At 44.5% G+C, this 20444-nt stretch overlaps 1 protein-coding gene across 18 annotated transcripts in view; it reads right to left on the bottom strand.

Annotated features, from left to right (window-relative positions):
- zmiz1a (zinc finger, MIZ-type containing 1a) overlaps positions 1–20444 on the bottom strand; it is a 257416-nt gene that overhangs the window by 45077 nt on the left and 191895 nt on the right. The gene's annotated exons all lie outside the window — the stretch shown is intronic.

Below are 20444 nucleotides of genomic sequence, written 5' to 3'. Positions count from 1 at the left end.
CGGGGGACACGTGCGCGCACACACACACACGGGGGACACGTGCGCGCGCACACACACACACGGGGGACACGTGCGCACACACACAGGGATGTACATGCGCGCGCACGCACGCGCGCGCGCACACACACACACACACACACACACAGAGGGACACGTGCGCGCGCACACACAGGGATGTACATGCTCACGCGCACACACACACACACACAGGAGTGTGCGTGCGCTCACAAAAGAACATTCACACGCACGGAGACACACACACACACGAACATTCACCCACACATACACAATCACACATACAGGGGCGTATGCACACACAGGGACTTGCACGCAAGCACACACAGAGGGACGTGCTGCACAAACACACGGGGACATGCGCTCACATGCACACACACACAGGGATGCACATATATACACGTGCGTGCGTGCGCACACACACACACGTGGAGGTGCATGCACGCACACGCACACGGACACGGACGGTTGGGCGCGTGTGCACACATGCACACACAGGGACGCGCACTCACACACACCCACACAAGCAGAGGCTCGCACACGCTCACACACGCAGGGAGGGGTGCACGCGCAATCACACAGAGAGCGAGGCATGCGCACGGACAAACGGACAGATGGGCACGCGCTCCCATACACACATGGTTGGGCGGGCGCGCGAGTGTGCACACACACACACACACACACACACACAAATACAGAAAGAGACCCTCCCTTCTAAACCAAAGCATTAATGAAACAGACAAAATGGAGGCCTCTTTATTGGGTGTATTGGCTTCTGCAGTGCACGGTATCCATTATCTCCACTGAATTTAACTTTCCTCATCAATCTGCACTTTATATTCACGAGTTATTACTGTTGTGCTTGTAGTGTGATTGTGACCATTCACACTCATCTGGGGCTCATTTCCAATAATCCTGCTAAGCTTACTGAAAATTTCTGACATGAAGCTGAAGGGTTTATTTTTAGCTTGAGTGGTTTTGCTCTGTCCTAGTCTGGGTTTTTACAAATTCTAGCACATTCAACACAAGTGGCTAATAAGAAGAATGACAGACACAGCATCTAACTAAAATTCTTGTTTCTTTACAGCAGGTTCAGATGGAGAATCATCCTTTTATAACAACAAATGCCCCCTCCTCAGGTATATTTGGTGCATAGGTAGTTACAGGAATGATCCCACATCCTTCCTACAGCTACTCTTGGGATATTATTTATAAAGAAGTAGGAATTAACAATTATAAGAATGTATTTCCAGCGTTAGCCATTTTACTGCTGCACTGCAGTCACGTGCCAATTAACAATGTATCAGTCTACAGTCGAGCAGCCACATGCAAAAAATGCATGAAATACATTCGATGGAGCTCCAGCATTTTCAGTCCGAAGTCTGATTATTTTGAAATGATTGGAATCAGAAGATACAGGGCATACAGGGACATACCAGAGTGCACAGTAAAGCGGTTAGTGCTTATTTTGGTTAAACAACAGAGTCTGTGTTGTCTGGGCTTCATCACATCTCTGGGGAACATCTCCCAGAACAGCGGGCGCCTAAAGTGCGCACATTGGGAGTGTCGATTCTGCGGGCACGGTAGGTGACCTCATGAATCCCTGCGCCAGTGCGACACAGCGTTTCAGCTTCAACTCCTGCTCACAAGATGTGTGGTGGAATCAGCCTTTTACAGCCCACTGCCCCAAATTATACTGCCACATTGTACGACAAAATGGTCCTGCTGACCCATGAACTTTTTGGTGTCTGTGAAGATGTGCCAAAGATTTCGCTAAGGCATTACGATGACTGACAGGTTGTAATTAGTAGGAAAGATTGAACAGGCTGGGGATATTTTCTGTATAACAGAAAACTGAGGAAGTGACCCCATAACGGTCCTTTAAGCTATGAAACCATTCAGCTGGGGAGACTTAGGGAAAATGTCTGTGTTTATATATACAGAGAGACTAAAACTAAATCTGAGACAGTCATTAATAAGTTCAACAAGCAATTCAGCAGAACCTTTCTTCACTGAGAGATTGGTTGTGGTAGCAAAGTTCCATATTCCAAACAGAAGCTAAGGTGCACACCATCGATATATTTAAGGGATATTACATAAACACATAGTGGAGAAAGGAACAGAACATTATGTCAATGAGTTCAGATGATGAAGGATGGCAGGAAAGCTCATGGGAGGTATAAAACATGGGCAAGGAATCAGCTGGCTGAATAGCCTGTTTCTGTGCTGCATACATTCTACGTAATTCCTGCATTCATCTCAGAATCCTCTGTAGCAGCAAGATGCTGAATAACTTCTAAAATCCTGCGCAGCAGTTCTCATGCATTGCCAACAAGGGGCAAAGTGGCAGAAAATGGAGGAGGGGTGAGGGTTTTGTGAAGGATGATGCAACAAAGTGATGTTTTTATCAGGTTTCCTATTTCAAAAGTTGCCTTTATTAGTTCTTCTGTATCAAAACTGTAACAGCCTAAGATCAGGGCTGCTTTTGCAACATTATTCCAAAATGCTCAGACGAAGCTCTTGATTGTAACAACATTTGATACTTAACTCTGTGAAGCTACATTGAATACCCTCAGCATCTCTGACAGAATGTCAAAGACCTGCTGAGACACTGGATATCCACAAGGTGGCAGTCCTGGCCAGCCTTTAAACCCAACACCGGGGAGGAATTTACAAATAAACATTTGATCACATCAGATGGATCACTATGAACATGTCGACTACAAGCAGTGCTTGTTTTTTTTACCCACCTGATACTATCACTGCACTGCAGATGCTCATTGCTGCCTCCTATATCAAGGGCAGAACTGGGAGTGCTACTGAGATGAACAAAATGCACATTGAGACAACAGGCAACCATGTCAAAACATGACACACTGCAGCCTCAACAGCTGACAGGGCCCCCAGACTGCTCTGTACAATGTAAACCGGCCATTTTGAGAGAGAAATGAACACCAGCAGAGAGCTGTTGTGAACAGACTCACACGCGATGCAGGCTGCTTTGAGTAGCTTGATTTTGAATAACAATTAAAATGGGACTTGGAGCTCAGTGACAAGGACAATGCTGGACCTGACAAACACCCGCCCAATTTCTCGGTTTAAAAGAAAACCTTTTTTTTTCAGGTTCCTTCCAAAACACTGTAAAAATATTGAGAGAAATGTGAACTGGCTACTGTTGAACGTGGAATCGGAATCTTAAACACCAACAATATAACATCCCCGATAGGAGAATTTAACTCTCTGGACCCCCCACCACAGCTTTCCCTCTCCACAGCACATGGATTCTGTAAAACCAGCTCAGATACACGCAGTGCTCTCAAGCTGAAATGGCAATAAATTATTCATTTTCTCTTGTAATTTTTTCTCTGTCTCTGGGCTGCCAGCAGCAAACTGGATTGACGTTCATTGAGAAACATAATGTCTGCAAACTGACACCCGCCTAAACAGACGAGCTGCTAAAACAAAATGGCTCACTTGCTGCAAGATTTATTGTGTCACAGTAACACAGACTTCTTTTTATTGTAAATGCAACTTTCAAAGGATAACTATTATGCATTTCTCTTGCAATAAATGCTCAATCTTCTTGTGAGGTTTTGAAACTCTGCAAATTATAATCTTTTCGACTAACTTGTTATGACACACACTTGGGGCAAGTGGTTCTTAAACCCAGACCTTTTGGATCAGAGGTAAGGGCATTATCACTGTACCACTCTGGGGATTACAACTAAGCTACCAGGCCTTTTTCCCTTTCCTTCGTACTTCTTACTTTTTTATCCTCGCACCCACTCTGGCAAGTCCAGGGCCCAACTCCAGACCTTGACCTTGTGATTATCTTGTGGATGTTTGTCTGCAATGTGTCAGATTATTTCACCAACACGGAACACGGGATCTGCCAAGATTTCATCCAAATAACAGATTGATGTTATTGTCTGTCTCTGTGCCACGCCACCAACTTCATCTCTCTTCCTGGCAACCGTCTAAGGTGTCTAAGACTCCTTGCAACCTCGGAGCCTTTTTTAAACACGAGATGAGTTTCCAACTGTGTGTCATGTCATTATTTACAGCATCCACCTCCACCTGCAGTAACTACAGCATCCATCTCCACTCTGCCTCAGCTATCGGCTACAGACTGCCCCTTGTTCATGCCTTTGCCCTCTCTAGATTGGAGCATCCCAAAGACTTTACGTTGTCACCAGACCAATTCCTGTGGTGGCATGTGGAGAGACACTGCATGGGTTAGGACCAGACTCACTGAAGTTTAGAAAAATAAGGAGTATCTCGCAGAAACCTATAAAATTTTAACAGGACTAGACAGAGCACAATGTACCAGATGACTCAGGAATCCAAAACAGTGTGAAGATATGGGGTGGGCCATTTGGGACTGAGATGAGGAGAGATTTCTTTACCTAGCAAATGGTGAACCTGTGGGATTCTCTGTCACAGAAAACAGTTGAGCCCAAGATGTTTAATGTGTTCAAGAGGTAGTTAGGTATAGTTCTTACGGTTTATGGAGAGAAAGTGGAATCAGACTACCGTATTGGATGATCAGTCATAATCATACTGAATTGGTGCAGCAGGCCCAAAGGGCTGAATGGCCCACTCTTGCTCCTGTTTTCTATGTTTCTATGTTAACAATGTTCTTCTTGTCCTAACTGGTACCTTAAGAGAGTCCTGAACTAGAACTCCCAGGTCCTTTAGTGCTTCAGATTTCTGAAGCCTTTCATTGTTTAGAAAATAGCTTACGCCTCTATTCTTCCTACCAAAGTGCATAACCTCACGCCTTCCAACATTGTATTCCATCTGCCACTTATTTGCCCACTCACCTAGCCTGTCCAAGCCCATCTACAGCCTTCCTTCTTCCTTAACACTACTTGTCCCTCCACCTATCTTTATCATCTGTAAACATAGCAAGAATGCCCAGAGTTCCTTCATCCAGATCGGTAATGTATAATGTGAATTGTTGTGGTCCCAACACTGATCCTTGCGGAACTTCACTAGTCATTGGCTGCCATCATGAAAAAGATCTCTTTATCCCTACTCTCTATCTTCTGCATGTCTGTTAATCCTCTATCCATGCCAATACATTGTCCCTAACGCCATGGACTCATCTTATTTAGCAGCATCCCAATGTGGCACCTTGTCAAAGGCCTTCTGAAAATCCAAACAGATCACGTCCACTGGCTCTCCTTTGTCTAATTTGCTTGTTACCTCCTCAAAGAATTCTAACAGGCATGACCTTCCCTTGAGAAAACCATGCTGACTGCCCTATTTTACCATGCACTTCCAAGTATTCCGCAATCTCTTAATAATGGACTCTAAAATCTTTCCAATGACTGAGGCTAGGCCAACCGACCTATAATTCCTCATCTTCTGCCTCCCTCCCTTCTTATGGGGGGTGGGGAGGGTTCACATTAACCACTTTCCGGTCTTCCAATGACCCTCTAGTGATTCCTGAAAGATCAGCACCAATGCCTCCACAGTTCAGTGTTCCTAACATCCTCTTCAGGATACAGGAGGAGGGGATTCAACCCATCATGACCGTGCCTGCTCCATGGAGAGGGAATTCTGTCAGTTCCATCTCCTCATTTTGTCCCCCACAGCCCAGGCGCTTACTTCTCTCATCCAACCTCCCTTTGAAACCATTGATCATCTGCACTTCCACCAGTGTAGACAGACACTTCCCAGTCACTACTACTCCTCTATACCTTCCCACCGCTCTTCCCTTTAAAACTTTAAATCTCTACGACCACAGTCCACATACTATCAGGTTGATGACCAATTGCTACAAATAGGATTAACCTTTTCAATATTCCTTCTTAGGCAGTGCACTTTGCTTTCACAACTTTATATCTCCACCCAATGAGCGTTAATCTCAATGCAAAATCGGAATATGAAATGATCATAAATAATTTAAAATAATTGATGCTTGGAAGGAGGCAGAGCTAGCAAAGATGCCAGCCATTGATCACAGAATCACTGAATCCCTACAGTGTAGAAACAGGGCACTTGGCCCATTGAGTCCACTCCGAATCTCCAAAGAGCATCCCACCAGACCCTCCCCTCTACCCTATCCCCAAGTCCTGCATTTACCATGACTAATCCATCTGGCCTGCACATCCCTGCGCACTATGGGGTAATGTAGCATGGCCAATCCACCTGACCTGCGTATCTTTGGACTGTGGGAGGAAACCGGAGCACCCAGAGGAAACCCACACAGACACGGGGAGAATGTGCAAACTCCACACAGACAGTCGCCCGAGGCTGGAATCGAATCTGGGTTCCTGGTGCTGTGAAGCAGAAGTGCTAACCACTGAGCCACCATGCCGCCACTAAGCACTAGCTTCCCTTGAGAAGATGATGGTAGTGAGTTTCTGTTTTGAACCGCTGGAGCCCATATGGTGTAGGTGGGCCCCACAGAGTTGTGAGGGAGGGAATTCCAGGATTTGGAGCCAGGGCCAATGAAGGAAAAATCCGACAGGTGACCAGGTCTGGATGGTGAATGTGAACGAACTAAAGAGGGCAGCTCAAAGCTGCATTCCCTGGTATGAAGCCAGCTCTGATCGTGTCCCACTGCTAATCTGATGGGGTTCTATCTCATAGCTGGGGTGACAGATAGGGTCCAAAATTAGCCTCAGCTGGGCATAGGGGAAAGTACATGTTTGAAAATGTTAAAACAAGTCTGGCTAAAAGTGAAGCACAGCAGCCAACAGAAGCTGTGCCAAATATGTCAAAACAAAAACACTAACTGAATAAATACCTCCAAACGAGCATGGAGATGGACATGAAAAAAGTTGGAACGCACCACAGTCTAGACTTTCCATATATTTTTGTGAAAAGGTAACAGATGGAGACGGGTGGGGGGTTCGATTCTGGAAGTTTCCTGGACCACAACTCTCACTGGATGCGGCTGCTGTTGAAGTACAGAAGCACATTCCAGACATCGCTACTAAATATTTACTCTCGAGTAGAGCAGACGCAGCATTATTGCTCTGGGACAAGCCAGCATGTGGGAGCACTTCTGAACATCTTCGAGATACATCACTGTCTGTGCTACATCTGACAACAAACTGCAGGGGCAAAACTGTTCGACATACTGTTCTGCTTTCTGGATCATCCCCAGAACATGTCTGAATGAAGAGGAAATCATTTTTTCTTGATAAATTACCAAGCAGTTCCAAGCACTCCATTGCTTGTGATGCTTCAGGCCCTTTATAGTGCTTCGGTAGAAATAAATTAAACTTTATATTGAATGCAGGCACTAATCGTGAAAAGGCAATGGGGTAGGACACACCAAGGATACCAGCATAAATTCCAAGTGAAAGTTTGCCCCGAGGCTATGTAAGCCTAGGTAGTTAGTTACCCTAGATAATTGAGCCACCTTTGCTGAGCCACTTTCCATGCTGTACATCTCTACGACTCCATACAATTACAACATCTAAAAGGCATCTGGATGGGTACATGAACAGGAAGGGTTTAGAGGGACATGGGCCAAATGCTGGCAAATGGGACTAGATTAATTTAGGATATCTGGTCGGCATGGACAAGTTGGACCAAAAGGTCTGTTTCCATGCTGTACATTCTATGACTCTATGACACTTGGCCATTAGGCCATTTAGTCATGATAGCATCCAATCTTCCATCTTAAAAATCTTGATCAATTCTGCAACTCTATCTTCTGAGGTGTTTATGTGCTACACACTTACACAACTACCTTTAATGGATATTCTATCTCCTTCTAATTCCTGACTAATCATTGAACAGGATCCTCAAAAACCCCCAAATCACTGTGCTGTTCACCCTTCCAAATCCAGTAAAACAAAGCACAATTTGGTTAGCACTGCTGCCTCACAGTGCCAGGGACCCGGATTCAACTCCAACCTCAGGTAACTGTCTGTGCGGAGTTTGCACGTTCTCCCCGTGTCTGCGTGGGTTTCCTCCAGGTGCTCCGGTTTCCTTCCACAGTCCAAAGATGTGCAGGCTAGGTGGATTGGCTATGCTAAATTGCCCATAGTGTCCAGGGATGTTTAGGGTAGGTGGGTTAGACGTGGGGAAATTAGGGGAATGGGTCTGGGTGGGATGATCTTCGGAGGGGCTGTGTGGACTTGTTGGGCCGAATGGCCTATTTCCACACTGTAGAGATTCTCCGATTCTATGAATTAAACAACGATGGCAAATAGCATTAACAGAGAGAAAGAAATGCATTTTTAGAGTGCCTTTATCACATCAGGGCATCTCCATTTACAGCCAAGTGAAGACTGTTTCTTAAAGTATGGTTACTGTTGTAATGGATAGAACCTGGCAACCAATTTGCAGACAGCAAGCTCCTAGTGATAACGATACTATTGATAAGGACTAGAATATGTTTTAGTGCGAGTAATACTTAGTAAATGATCCCAAAGACACCAGGAATAACTTAAAATGCAAAAGCAAAGAACTACTGGTGCTAGAAATTTGAAACAAGAACAGAAAAAAAAGTAATGAAAACACTCAGCAGATTGGGCAGCATCTGTGGAGAGAAACAGAATTTATGGTTCAGCTTGGCCTTTCCTCAGCACTGAAACTCTGAAATCTCTCCTTTCTTAAGCCAATGAAAGGGGACAGGAGCAAAAGGAAGCATTTCACTGCATGTCACCATCTGAACTCTCTCCATTTATTACCAGAGAAGTACTCAAAGCAATGATGGTGATAATCTGCAAGAGAATGCCCTTCTTCAAACAGAACTCTGCAATCTTGCAAATTCATCCCTAAAAGGCAGATGAGTTTAATGCCGAACCCAGAAGACAGCATCTCTGGCAGTGCAGCACTCCCTCAGTACTGAATGCTAGTCATAAATTTCTTTTCCACTCTAATCTCTGTATTGGGACTTGAATTCACACTCATCTGTTTTCTGAAGACTGTCTATGCTTTTACCTATCAGTGACACATTAAAGGTTGAAAATAAAACAAAGCAGCCAAGAAACAATTTCTGCCAATCAAACGCATCCCCTGTTTCCAATGAAACCACAACAGCAATAAGACATACCTTGGAGATCTCAGCTCATTGACTGGCTATTATTCTGTTAGTCAATCTGCACCATTATTTTTCCAATATAGATGTTGTGCTAAGTCAGTTGCCCTGTACCAAAGACACCTTTTTTTAAAAATTAGAGAGGCCTCATGCACAGAGTTGTGATCTTAGCCACAGTTCTGGAAGACAGGATCAGAGACCGGGAGTGTCTCTTGCACGGAGACATGAGCATTGAAGGGGATTGTACAGCAGTGAGAAATGAAGGCTCCAAAACCTGTTCTAAATGCCAGTCGTGTCCAGACAAAGAACATCTCAACCGATTTACCGAAACCACAGCAGGTACAAGCCACACCTAGGTAGAAGCACTATGATCAGTCTCAGCTTTGCACATTGACACAGTGACGCTCCTCTTGGGTGTTGCATATTCCACGTACTTCATGGAATAATGTACATCTCCAGTGGCAATGTGCTTTCACTCCACATGTTGCAGATGCTACAATGACAGCAAACAGTGCCAAACAATGAGATAGGCTGTCAAATGAAGCTGTGAAAGGTGCTATATAAATGCATTTTCTCTCTCTCTCTGTCTGTTCACTGGTTACTATTGCCAATGGTTTCTCCCTCGTCACCCTTCGGAAAACATTTCCCCCTACAATGGTGCATCTGGAAGAACAAAAACTCTCTTAGTTCTTCAATAAGCAAGTGCTCACTGAAGTGATCCTGGATGGTGAGGTTGGAAAACCAGGCAGTTTAAAAAGAAAGCATTCTCGGACGTTGGCACATTTGGCAAGGTTGGTTCTTAATACCCAGTTGGCCTGAGAGGTCAGTCAATCATATTGATGTGCAACTGCATCCCCATTAAGGGCGGGGGCACAAAATGTATTTTGTTAAAAAGAACATAAATGAGACCAATTGAGCTTTTGTGACAATCCAAGAGGCACATGATCATGTTTTCCTGACACGTGCAATGCCTGATGGACAGTGTTTCATCCCTGGAGTGAAAATTTTATCCATCCTTTCCTTCGATCTTTCCATTAGCTTTGTTTTGATGCTGATGATTGACATCCACTCAGAGTCAAACAGCAGGGAAACAGACCCTTTGGTCCAACTAGTCCATGCCGCCCATGTGCTCAAACTAAACGAGTCCCACTTGCCTGCATTTGGCCCATATCCCTCCAACCCTTTCCTATTTAGTGCTCAGAGTGGGGGCTACAATAGGTCCTGGTTTACTGATGCGGGTGGTCAATGCCTCAGGTTTCTTCACGATGTTGCTTTCCTGTGACAATCTGAAAATGCAGTTCCTCAAATTCCCAGCATTTCAAATGTTTGAACACACACATACACCAGGCAGCGAGGGAGTAAGTTGGGGATTTGTGGAGGGGTGTCAGGTGGAATGCTGCATCTCACTTTCATCCTGAATTTGAGAAATACCCCTGAGCCTTGGTGAAAACTGATGTCCTGTCCATCGCCGTGACTCAAATTGCCTCGCCTCAGCCATTCAAGTCTCTCGTTCCTCGGGCTGCTTCTGGCTTTTGCCGAGGGAACCTGTCCTGAACCACATCAGGTTGACAAGCTGCAATGTGAATCCTGGGTTGCCAACCAGGCAGAGCTGTGTATTTCAAAAACCAAAACACCATACCACAAACACAGTTAACATCAACTTACAAGGTCTGAAACTGCCCTGGGTTTCCGTGCATAAATTTTACAGTGGACTGCTTTTCTTTTGCCACAAGCCTTCAGAACTTTATTAAATGCTCATGATAGCCACAATGCAATCCTAAAAATAATCTGAGCTACAGGGGAATGGTTGCCAATGATGGAACAGTGACTCAAATATCACTCCTACCTTTACCATCTACACGAAGGCCAAAGCACAACCTGTTTCATTCAATGGCGCCTTTCACTTGTCAGTAAATAGCAAGCTTATACACTCATCCTGATTTCATTGCCTGCAATAACTTCAAAGCTTATTCATCAGCTGGTAAGTACACTGGAACAATCACAAATTATCTTTATAAAGGTGCCCTAAAATGGAGAAGACACAACCTAAAGCATTTCTCAGTAGAATGAGGATATTGATAAGGATCTATGTAAACACAAGTTATTTTTCTTCAAAGAGGAACAACAGGGTTTTGGAAATTCCAGGTGCAGAAATGCCTCATAAACTGCATTTTCTTTAGGGACATAAAGCATAATTTCCAGGTGACAATTGTGTCTGTGACAACCTACTGCTTGAAATGTGTTTCAACTTCAATTTATTTTCAGTGTCGAATGGCCAGGGGAGGAAAGGGAGAGGGATTAGAGCTCAGTGTGCTTTCTAATCTCCCTAAGATTTGGTATGTTGTAGTTATACAGTGCCTTCAACAGAGAAAATGCCACCCACACTCCTGGAGGCATTTTGCAGAGGTATGAAGGCACCAACTGGATAAATACACAACTCCTCTCTTCAAAAAAAATAAGAGTGCAGAAAAACACAAGAAGCCAACTTTCAGAATAATGAGTCATGGTGACCGTTAAATAACTGAAGTGAAATTAAACTTCAAATCCTTCTACTAGTGGGAGATTTTTTAAAAAAATGGCAAAACCCATATCTTGATACAGTTACCTTTAGAATGCCTGATTGCAATTCTATTATCAGCCGCTAATAAAAGCTAATCTTCCTCAGGCAGCCCTTCAACACAGAGAGATCAGCCAAGACTTGTGATCAAGTACAGGTGTTCTTGAAAGATTGGACAGAAATCCAGGGCACAGCCTGGGTTAGAATCAAGAAAATATACAGTAAACTGGATTGATCCAACTCCCAAACAAAAGGATGGTGAGGATGGAGAGTGCAGGTGTGAAGCTAAACCTGGACCGGGGTGTGGTCTAAGATTCACTCACTGCTGGAAAATAGCACACATTAAGGAGTTTCCCTTGCAGTACTGAATGAAATAAAGGCCAGCCAAATGAAATCCTGCAGCAGAATAACAGGAAATATAGGGCTGTATGCGCAATGTCAAAAACAGATTTGCTTGCAACATTTTTTTCTGCAGAAGTGTTGGGAAAAATAAAACACATTTCAGACTTGGCATCTATGACTCTATTGACTCACTGAATGCCAGCTAATTTCGAAAAGAACAATGGAAGTGTGAGGGAATGGGCTACAATTGATTCTGGATAAATGATCCCACTGTACGTCCAAGGAATAATTGCAGGTCAGAGGCCGTGATCCAAACGTCTAATGTTTTGGCAAATGAGCTTGATGTTTATGTCGCATGGAGTGTACTCTCTCTATCTGATGTTGTACGGCTCTGATTCCCTTAATAAATTGTCTGTTTGCCTCTAATGCTCGGTCAGTTCAGTAGAGCTGTGATATCAATACTTAGCTGCTGGGGTTTAGCACATCATTAACTATGGAGTCAGAAAGGTTAGAACACTTCAACTGAATCATGCTTTGAGGGCAGCTACGGACTAATCCCCAATGGTTTGACAAAGAAGCAGAATCTAAAAAGGAACCTGAAAGATGTGTTTAAAGTCAGCAAGTATGCAAGAAATTTGCCTCTCTCCCACTATGATCTAATGTGTAGCCAGATTATGATTTTACAGCACTCAGCATTTTAAGTGTGTTTGCAGATCTCCTGTGACACTGGTCAGAAGCTACACTGAGAACACACGAGACATGGTGCCCTGTAACTGTCAGGCATTATACAGAGACAATGTGGATGTTCTCACAAAGTCTCAGCGCTTCGAAATGACAAACCCCGAAGACAACGGATTAGCGCTATTGGTTAGAATCATACAATCCCTGCAGTGTGGGAGCAGGCTATTCGGCCCATTGAGTTCACACCGATCCTCTGAAGAGCATCCCACCCAGACCCAGCCCTACCCCATGCCTGTAGCCTTGCATTTCCCATGGCTAACCCACCTAGCCTGCACATCCCTGAACACTATGGGTAATTTTAGTATGGTCAATCCACCCTAACCTGCACATGTGGGAGGAAACCGGAGCACCCGGAGGAAACCCAAGCAGACACAGGGAGGATGTGCAAACTCCACGCAAACAGTCGCCTGAGGTTGGAATCGAACCCAGGCCTCTGGCGCTGCAAGGCCACGGAGCCATTGGTGCGGGCTTGTAAATTTCCCAGCTCCAGTTGCGAAAAAATGAGCATGAAATAGCAGCCCAACTTTCAGTATTGTTGGCATTTTGAAATCTGGTGTCTGGAGGGCAGCATATGCCAGACTCAAAACTTACTCCACCTCCTGAGATGTTGTTCAGCAAGTTGAACGAACATGCTGCTTGACAAGGGCAGAAACACCATATCTTTTGGAAATTAAGGTGCATTTTTCTGCACGTCTTATAAAGCAACAAGATCTACTCTAATTTTAGGCAAAGGCCAAATACATTCAAAATTTGATGGAAATTGGATCCTTCACTTGGTTTCCAGGTGGTCACTTGTTTTGATAATCTGGAGGGATTGTAAGTGACAAGCTTCAACTTTTAAAAATGTGTTTTCAAATGTGACAGCAGAAATTTGCATTTAACAGAGTGTGGCACCTGAAGTGTGACCGACAGGAAATGCAGGCATAAAGTGTAATATTAAAGATAGATTCACTATATTTATCCCTATATAGGGCTTCACTGCACCATTGGCAAATGGCCATTAAGATGTAAATGAAGCAGCCCCAAACATAACTGCAGGCTCATTCAACCTAGAGAGCCCAGATTCAATTCCCACTCTAACTAAACACAAAGTGGCTAAGAGATCAACGATTGCTGCTCTGGGCTGCTAGCCAATTACCTCGACTTAACGATGCACTAGTTTGCATGCCAGGTGAGGAAAGCAGTAAGCTCAACTATTAAATCTTCTATCGTCAAAAATTCGACCAACAATGCCTGTCACTTGCACCTTTTTTCTCCAAACTCTCCCTCATGCCCTTTGTAAGCTCATCTTGTACATAAGATTCACCTTTTGCACACTCAAAACCTATTCCTACCAGGATTTAGACTCAGCTACACAGAAGGAATGCCACTATATTTCCAAGTCAGGATGGTGTGTAGTTTGGATTGGAACTTGCATGGAGTTCCCATATATCTGCTGTCTTTGTCTTTCTAGATGGTAGTGGTCGGTTGTTTGGAAAGTGTTATCTAAGGAGCCCTGGTGAATGTCTACTGCACATTTTGTAGATAGTACACACTGCTGCTACTGAGCGTCGGTGGTGGAGGGAGTGGATGCTTGTGGATGTGGTGCCAATCAAGCGGGCTGCTTTGCCCTGGATGGTGTCAAGCTTCTTGAGTGTTGGTGAAGCTACACCAACCAGGCAAGTGGGGAGTACTCTATCACATTCCTGACTTGTGCCTTGTAAATAGTGGACAGACTTTGAGGAGCCGGGAGGTGAGTTACCCACTGGAGGATTTCTAATATCTGACCTGCTCTTGTAGCAACTACATTTATATTGCTAGCCCACTTCAGTTTCTGGTCAATGGTAACCCCTAGAATGTTGATAGCAGGCAATCCAGTGTTGATAAGGCTATTGAATATCAAGGGATCTTTAGAATCTCTCTTGGTGCAGATGGTCATTGTCTGACATTCATCTGGTGTCAATGTTACTTGCAATTTAAAAGAAATTTGGACAGGTATTTGAATACAGAAGTTTTGGAGGGATATGGACCAAATGTAGGCAAACGGGACTTGTTCAGTTTAGGAAACCGAAGGGTCCATCTCTGCGCTGTATAACTTTATGATTTGTCAGCTCAAACATGGATACAGTCCAGGTCTTGCTTTATTTAGACATGAACTGCTTCTATCCAGTCCTAGCCCAAGTATTACTTGCAATAATTTGCCATTCTGCTCCTGCACCATTGCATCTAGCATAACCAACAGATCTATCCTTAGTTCCCTCTTATCTCTTATCTCCATGTTACCACCTCGGTCACATCTATCGAAAGCATAGTGATAGTGTTCACAACAAACACTGATGACAACCAATTCCACCACCTCTCAACCTCTCTGTTGTTGTAACAATATCAAATTTCTTGTCCTACACCCAATGCCAGAGGAGCAGAATTTTCCCCTGAAGGAACATTGCTAAGAGTGAAGCCAATATCTTTGGTCCCCATTACAAACTGTGTTGTCCAGCCACTAACTTTGTCCCACCCTCTGGAAATAAGGTGAGGCTGAACCTGATTAGTGAAAACTTTGGCATCATATTTGACCTCGGGACAAGCTTCCAGGCACATTCCTGCCTAATGGCTAAGATTACCCATTTCTGCCTGTGTAGGATTCCCGAACTTCACCCTACCTCAGCTGATCTGCTGCGGAAATCCTCACTCATTACCTCCATTACCTCCAGACCTGGCTGCTTCAAAGCAGTGTCCCACAGTCTAGCCTCCACAAACATGGGATCATCCATGTCCCTACATGCACCGAGACCCACTCACCCATCACTTCCATGCTAATTGCTCCTGGTTAAGCAACACTGCAATTTTAAAATTCCCACCTCTTGGTTTTGAAATCCCTCCATTGGCTTGTCCTTCCAGCTCTCTGTATTCCACTCCAGCCCTACAAACCTCCTTATATTCCTCATAATCTAATTTTGACCTCTTGACTGATTTTAATTGCTCTAGCACCAGTGGTCTTGCCCTAAACCTCTCAGTCACCTTTAAGATTCTTCCTTGTCCTTTGACCAAGCTTTCAGACATTGGATCTACCCATGAGGCTTGGTGTCAGATTTTGCTTTGTAACATCCTTGTGAACTGCCTCAGCAGTTCGTTTTTATGTTAAAGATTCTACACCAACACAAGTTGTTGCTTCCATCTTTCAGAGAGAGAGAGAGAGAGGTGGTGACTGAGTCACTGGGGAGAGTAGTGAAGATGGCTCCCTGTTGGTTTAGTTGATATTCCCTCCCTCAAACCTTCCGTGCTTGACCTCTTACCTTGCCCTCCAGCCACCCTCCCAACTAAAACAGCCCCTAACAGGATGAGTAACTCCCAGGGTGAGCCATTTCAAATGTGTCCAGAGGCAACCCCTGGCATAGTAGACTATGGTGACAGTGGAATATGCTAGCTGGTGGCCTGGTGGGATTGTTATTCTGACTGTGAATCCAGAGACCCAGGTAATGTTCTGGGGTCTGGGTTCAAATCCTACCATGGCAGATGGAAGACATTGGCTTCAATAAAATCTCGAATTAAGGGTCTATTGATGACCATGAATCCATTGCTGATTGTCAGGAAAAAACCCATCTGGTTCGCTCGTGTCCTTCAGGGAAGGAAATCTGCCATCCTTACCTGGTCTGGCCTATATGTGACTCCAGACCAACACCAATGTGGTTGTCTTTTAACTGCCCTCTGGGTAATTAGGGATGGGCAATTATTGCTGACCTAGCCAGTGACACCCTCATCCCGTGAATGAATAAAAACAAAAATCAAATACCAATGGGATACCCACACTGCCACCACATTTTAGGGCTGCAGGAAAACAGATTTAAACATTTTAATGGTAAAAAGGGAACATTTGTGAGGGCAGTTTGCAACAATTGACAGCAATATCTGAACCTTATAGAATCCCTACAGTATGGGAGCGACCATTTGGCCCATCGAGTCCACACCAACCCTCCTACCTGTGAGTAAGTAAAGAAAGCCAGACAGTATGACCAAGAGAAGGAAGAAGATACAGACGGGGAGAGAGAGAGAGAGAACGAGAGAGAGAGAATGAGAGCGAGAGCGAGAGAGAGTGAAGGCAGTATTTCCTGCCTCATCGATAATACTCATGGGCCAATTTTCCATTTTGAGTAAAGCTCAATGTGTTACTTAGCTCTGATTTTTCCTAGTGTTGAGAGCAACGAGTTTGAACTTTTTAAATGAACTATAAGATGAGACAAAATTGACTGCCGTTTCCCAGTGATCTACGCACATCCTGTTTATTCTAACAAGGAGGAATGTTCCCTCATGGAAGCCAAGACTAAATGAGGAAACAAACAGTACTTTCTAAACCACTGCTAACCATGAAAAGTGAGCAACAGAGGGCAAAGTTCATCCATGTGGAAACTCTTGGAGCAATTCAGCCGACTTGGGAAGATATATTTATACACATGCAGATACACACACACGCACACAAATACAAATATATTCAAAGAAAAGCTGTTGGACCTTGTCCTGTATTAAATAAATGTTCTCCCTTTACTTTAACTATTCAGTTTCCATCTTATTTGAAACATTTTATCAGAAAACATTCTTGAAAGGAGATCATTCAATAGAGCTCAAAGTGTGTATGTAACTATCTGGGAGATCAAGGGTCAAGTTGGATTGCACATCAGTTTTGCCCAGGCAGAACAGGTCCCAATCTCCCCCATGGCAAAGTACAGAAAGTGAGCAGATGGGAGCAGGTCAGATATTTCTTCACAGAACAGGAGGGAGATTGGGCTAGGATTATCCTTGTGAGCAGCTTTCATGTGCCATGTAGTGAGCATACAATGGACAGTGTGTAACGAGTAAGTTATAAGTGGGGATAAATACTTGGAAGGAGATGTAAAGAGTGAAATCTACCAATAAACTAACAACAGCTCCTGAGCATGTGTCTTGGTGATACCAGATTACATGGGCCTGAGACTTGATGGAAGGAGGTACTAGTGAAGGTCTGCTCCACCATGCTTATGCACATTGTTTGGAGTTAATAGATATTAATGGTTTGCACTCGCCTTGTAAGCAGTCCTCATATATCTCAAGCTCCTAGAAGTTGCTAATGACATTCCACAAGCACCTCACAGCGAAACTGGAGGGTGTCCCTGGAGGATGCTCACCTGGAGTCCTGAATACATTCATAACTGGGAGAATATTCTACCTTCTGAACAAAGAGTAACGGCCCACATTTTACCTTCTTATGCTTCTTCTGAATCAACGAAACAATAATCTCCTTTCTAGTAAACAGGCTTATTTGCAAAGGTGACACTGGGTATAGAATGGAGGCAGCACTATTTGAATGGGCACAGAGATGCAAAACATGTCAAGAAAATCTGTAGGAATCTGGCAGTACTTCTCCCCAGTGGCTGTGCAGATGATGCCGTTAATATATTTAACATTGGTTCATCTGACTATTCATTATCTAGTTCAGTCAATAAATGCCCATAATAGCAGGAATGTCCTTGGTTTGAGTGATGAATCACATCCTTGTGTTACAATGATTTTAAAACACTGCATCATTTTTTGTCACGATGTAACTGGAGTTTCATCATGAAACCGAGACACAGTCAATGTGCGGGACAATTCTTCTACAGTCTATCCCTGCTACCATTGTCACCCAAAGCTTAGAAGTATTCTAACGGCAGCAAACCGAACAATGTGCTGAATTGAGGACTTCATGTACCTGGATTTCTCAGTCCAGGATTAAGCCATTACTAAAAGCTGAGATATTTACAGGCTAAGAACAATTACTGGATTTATTTGCAATTAAGTGAATACAGAAGCACAGGAAAAAGAAATTGAAATTGGATAAATAGCACACAGGACAACATTCAGATGCATTCAACATAAAGATACCTTAAAATGAATCAAAAACTAGACACACCAGACAATTTTTGATGTCAGTGCCAATGACTCTCAGAAATCTGCAAAAACCTCACAGCCTAGGAATAGAACTTACACCTCGCTGATGTGAAATTTTAACAGACCTTAGTGTAGATAACAACTGTGGTTGCACTTAAAGTGAATCTGTCAGGACCATTCTTCCAAGTCAACCTTCCAAAATATTACTTAGCAATTTATACAAATACATTAGACTGAACATACTGAATAATATATCAGTGGCTAAGTCTGAATGGTATCAGGTTTGTTGAAGGGCTTTCCAATGCGAGGCCTAGAGAGATTTATCCCCATATCTTATCCAACTCACCGTTTTAACCTGCTACCTCACCCCTATCACAACAGTCACATCCCAGTCTATCCCCACTTGATGTACGCTATTCCTGGCACAATGTGCTACTCAGCAGTTAACCTGGAATTCACTAGCATTCTTTGTGGCCAGGGCATCCTTAAAAGCCCTTTGTGCACCTGGACAAATACTTTCAGGCTGCAGCTCCCCCCATAACCCTGCACGTGAAATCGGTGCCCTGCTGTGCAGGGAGGAACCCAGAGGTCCTGCTAGACATGGTGGTACACCGGCTGGCACCTCCTCCTCTCCAAGGACCAGCAATGGATGCCACGAAACCAAACCAAGCCAGCCTGGTCCAAGGTGAGTGAGGTCTCAGCCATCAGGAGGAACGCCCAAGCCTGTAGGAAGGAGGTCAAAAGATGAAGCACAATGGCTCAGTGGTTAGCACTGCTGCCTCACAGTGCCAGGGACCCGGGTTCAATTCCACCCTTGGGCGACCATCTGTGTGGAGTTTGCACATTCTCCCCATGTCTGCGTGGGTTTCCTCCGGGTGCTCTAGTTTCCTCCCACCGTCCAAAGATGTGCAGGCTAGGTGATTGGACATGGGAAATTGTCCATAGTGTCTAGGGATGGGTAAGGTTCAGGGTGGGACGCTGTTTGCAGGGTCAGTGTGGACTTGATAGGCTGAATGGCCCATTTCCACACTCTACGGATTCTATTCTTTTCTAAGGTCCAGTGTAAGTGCCAACATTTTCTCTCTGATATCTCATACTCACTCTAGCCAAGATATGTGTTCTGCTTTCTACTGCCTGCCATATCTTTCCTCACTTACCGTCACCCCTTCTACACCCTACACCACTAAACCTGCAACGCCCTCTGTGCCGTCCACTTACTCACTCAGGTCACCTCCCTACTCGAATCACAGCGATGCCACCCACTTTCATCTCCCTTACCCCCTCCCCCATCATTCCTGTCCCCTTCTCATTCCAAGGGGAAAACAGCTGACAATGGGGGAAAAAGAGTCAAGGCAGGTGGTGGCCTGACTGACATTCAACTCCTCACCCCTTATAGGGAGAGGACCCTCCGTCTACCCTGAGTGGCTGACTGACAAACTCCAAGCCCCTGGATGGATACTGGAGACTGCCGTTGACTTCCTGTGCTGGGATCTCTGAGCAAAGGCTATCTCCCCTGAATGGACTGAGCTCTGCTGACAACCATGATACACACGTCCTTGCTTTATGCCTGTGCTAAAAGGCACAACAGGATAGCAGTAATACGATACTTGGACGAAAAGCGCATAAAGGCAAGGCAGGGATGCTGTGAGCATGCAGGTAAGTGCAGAGTGAGTGTGCACTAGGACAGTGAGCAAAGAACATGGAGATGGAGCCCAGTCTAATCCATGTGCTGAGTGTGTGTTGCGGAGTGCAGTGTCCATTCTGCAATATTACAGTGAGAATTGTCGGTGCAGCATCGAAGCGTAGAAGCTTCCTGGAAGCAGATCAGAGACGTGTCATGAGGAATCTCAGAGGCACATATCCAGCGTCTGTGGACATGGGGTGCGTACGGCCCGTGCCAATGGA

The sequence above is a fragment of the Rhincodon typus genome, chromosome 34, assembly GCF_021869965.1.
Source record: "Rhincodon typus isolate 14 chromosome 34, sRhiTyp1.1, whole genome shotgun sequence".
NCBI lineage: Eukaryota > Metazoa > Chordata > Chondrichthyes > Orectolobiformes > Rhincodontidae > Rhincodon > Rhincodon typus.
Note: the sequence above shows the minus strand (reverse complement) of the source record. Positions and strands in the feature narration are given on the sequence as shown.